We start from the raw sequence: 4,013 nt of genomic DNA, 5'->3' as shown, positions 1-4,013 counted from the left end.
GTTCCAACATTTCTACGGAATCCAAACTGATCTTCCCCGAGGTCCGCTTCTACCAGTTTTTCACATCGTCTGTAAATAATTCGCGGTAGTATTTTGCAGCTGTGACTTATTAAACTGATAGTTCGGTAATTTTCACATCTGTCAACACCTGCATTCTTTGGGATTGGGATTATTATATTTTTCTTGAAGTCTGAGGGTATTTCGCCTGTCTCATACATCTTGCTCACCAGATGGTAGAGTTTTGTCGGGACTGGATCTCCCAAGGCCGTCAGTAGTTCTAATGGAATGTTGTCTACTCCCAGGGCCTTGTTTCGACTCAGGTCTTTTAGTGCTCTGTCAAACTCTACACGCAGTATCATATCTCTCATTTCATCTTCATCTACATCCTCTTCCATTTCCATAATATTGTCCTCAAGTACATCGCCCTTGTATAGACCCTCTGTATACTCCTTCCACCTTTCTGCTTTCCCTTCTTTGCTTAGAACTGGGTTTCCATCTGAGCTCTTAATATTCATACAAGTGGTTCTGTTTTCTCCAAAGGTCTCTTTAATTTTCCTGTAGGCAGTATCTATCTTACCCCTAGTGAGATAAGCCTCTAGCCATCCCTGCTTAGCCATTTTGCACTTCCTGTCGATCTCATTTTTGAGACGTTTGTATTCCTTTTTTCCTGCTTCATTTACTGCATTTTTATATTTCTTTTCCATATCTTTTCCATATGAGTGATTTAGAGACTCATTTGGAGTTTGAGTGTCGCCATGAACACACTTTTTGAGAAGTGCAGGATCGACCAAAGATGATCTATAAAACCAGAGAGTATGTATCACGGCCTTCTAGATGTATCCTACACACGTTTGGTTGAAAGTAATACACAGAATCGTTGCTCACTGTGCTGGTATTGAAGTGCTGCTTCAAAACGTGGGTGTGGCAGGGAGGCCGCGTCACACTTTTCATTAATTTTCAGACACCTCGGGTGGATTTCAACATTGAAACTTTGGGAACTTATTGTCCATGAGTTGTACTAACAAATAAAAAATAAATCGAAAATTGACATTTTTGGTCAATTTCATCAACATTCCCCCTTAAACAGCGGGCCGCTGATTTGTGTAAGCGGTGACGGAGCCTGATAGGTATTCAAATGGGTTCCATTGGATCCACATCAAGCAAATTTCGTGACTAAGACATCGACATAAGTACACTATTTTGCTCCTCAAACCACTGCAGTACAGTTCTAGCTTTAGGACACAGGCAATTATATTGCTGGAAGATCACATCGCTGGCGGGGAAGACATCAGGCGTGAAGGGATGCAGGTTGTTCACAGCTGTTGCCGTATCTCGATTACTACCACAGGTCCCATCGAACGCAGCAGGATGTCTCCCAAACCACAATACTGGTCCCACCACCCTGGGTCCTTGGCAAGGTGCACATTTCGAACCACCGTTCACTTGGATGACGGTTTTTATGGAGACGACCATCGATCTGGTCTAGCAAAAGCGAGATTCATCAGGCGAGGCGACAAGTTGCCGTTGATCCACGGTCCAATCTCGGCTCTCCTGTTGCCACAGCAATCGTAATGACGATGTTGTTGAGCCAGCATGCGAACATGTAGGGGTCGTCTGCCGCAGAGCCCCATGTTCAACAATGTATGATGAACTGTGTGCTCCGAAACACTTATGCGTGCACCAGCATTTTGCCTTTCGGCAGAGACGCCACAGTCCGCCAACTATCTTTACAGAGCAGGGAAGCCTCCAAATCCCACTTCCTGTGAAGAGCCATGGGCGTCCAATCGCTGATCGCCCACTGGTAGTTTCACTGTCCTTCTGCCACTTTCCATTGATGCTCACAACAGTAGCAATGTTCAACTGTGTGTGAAATCTTATGGGTCTTAACTGCTAAGGTCATCAGTTCCTAAGCTTACACACTACTTAACCTAAATTATCCTAAGGACAAACACACACACCCATCCCCGAGGAAGGACTCGAACCTCCGCCGGGACCAGCCGCACAGTCCATGACTTCAGCGACAGAGACCGCTTGGCTAATCCAGCGCGGCACACGACAGTAGCAGCTACATCGGTTTAGAGATAATCGTTCACAGGCTCTGCTTAGTAACAATGTGCCCTTTCCAAAGTCGCTTAAGTCAGTAGATTCCCCATTTGCAGCCCGTGTCGTCGCTAGAATGATTCCCCATCCGTCTTTTGTTTGCAGATGATTCAAACATTGCAGTAAGTAGCAAGTCAAATACAGATTTAGAAATACACTGCTGGCCACCGTAGATGCAACACCCTGAAGGAAGCATCCGAATCAAGTGAAATTTACACCATGGGTTTGCAGCGATGAGATATGCAACTGATTAGAATTTCAGCGCAGACGCACATCACGCGCGTCTGTGGCGCCACCTCATAGCGCCATTTAAGGCTTGGCGATTTCGACGAGTGTACGTTCGGCAAGTGTGTTTACCTTGCGGTTGTTTCACAAGACGATCAGTTATGCCTCGTAGACAACAGCGAACATCGTTTGATCAAGTATCCGAGTTCGACAGAGGAAGGATAGTGGCTTACCGAGATTGTGGATTATCATACAGAGAAATCGCTAGTCGTGTTGGACGAAACCAAACAACTGTAATGCGGATATGTGGCCGTTGGATGCAGGAGGGTACGACGGACCGACGTAGTCGATCGCATTCACCTCGGTGCACCACTGCACGTGCTGATAGGCAAATTGTGCGCATGGCAGTGACGGATCGCTCAGTGACATCCCGAACCATAGCACAGCACATTGCGTCTGTAACGCATCATCCAGTGTCTGCGCGTACCATTCGACGCCGTTTACAGCAGAGTGGTCTGTCCGCAAGACGTCCATTGCTTCGTCTACCATTGACGCAGAACCACAGACGTCTCCGTCGCCAATGGTGTGATGACAGACGGATGTGGACGGCAGAATGGAATGACGTTGTCTTTACTGACGAGGCCCGCTTCTGTCTGCAGCACCACGATGGTCGGATTCGAGTGTGGAGACACCGTGGAGAGAGGATGCTGGACAGCTGCATTATGCACCGCCACACTGGTCTTGCACCGGGTATTATGGTATGGGGCGGTATTGGATATTACTCTCGCACGCCTCTAGTACGCATTGCCGGTACTTTAAATAGCCGGCGCTACATATCCGAGGTGCTGGAGCCAGTTGTCCTTCCTTACCTTCAGGGCTCGGCCACAGCCATATTTCAACAGGATAATGCGTGACCACACGTGGCACGCATTGTCCAAATGTTCTTCGTCAATAACCAGATTGAAGTGCTTCCCTGGCCGGCTCGCTCTCCGGATCTTTCGCCGATAGAAAACATGTGGTCCATGGTTGCTCAACGAGTGACCCAGATTACATCCCCAGCTGCCACACCAGATGATCTTTGGCAACGTGTGGAAGCTGCTTGGGCTGCTGTACCCCAGGAACACATCCAACGTCTCTTTGACTCAATGCCGAGACGTGTGGCAGCGGTGATCTCCAACAATGGCGGCTACTCTGGCTACTGATTCTGGCAGGAACCACATGTCACAGACGTCTGTAATCGTAATCATTTGATACTTGGTCAACATGTTATCTACAAAATAAATTTTGTTGTGCTACCTCTTGTCTTTCTTGGTGTTGCATTTACGGTGGCCAGCAGTGTTGCTGCTAATCAAATTTTCACTGACAATAATAAGTGGTTTAAAGCTAGTTCACTGTCATTAAACTTTGAGGAGATGCACTATATGCAGTTCAGAACCTGTAAGAGATTTCCTTCCAGCATGTGTAGAACACATGAAGACATGCAGATCGAAGAGTTTGACAGTGTTAAATTTCTGGGGTTACAGAAATGGTTCAAATGGCTCTGAGCACTATGGGATTTAAGATCTGAGGTCGTCAGTTCCCTAGAACTTGGAACTACTTAAACCTAACTTACCTAAGGACATGACACACATCCATGCCGAGGCAGGATTCGAACTTGCGACCGTAGCGGTCGCGCGGTTCCAGAGTGA

Source organism: Schistocerca serialis, chromosome 8 (genome assembly GCF_023864345.2).
Source record: "Schistocerca serialis cubense isolate TAMUIC-IGC-003099 chromosome 8, iqSchSeri2.2, whole genome shotgun sequence".
Taxonomy (NCBI): Eukaryota; Metazoa; Arthropoda; class Insecta; order Orthoptera; family Acrididae; genus Schistocerca; species Schistocerca serialis.
The sequence above is the reverse complement of the archived record's forward strand: the minus strand, read 5'-3'. Positions refer to the sequence as shown.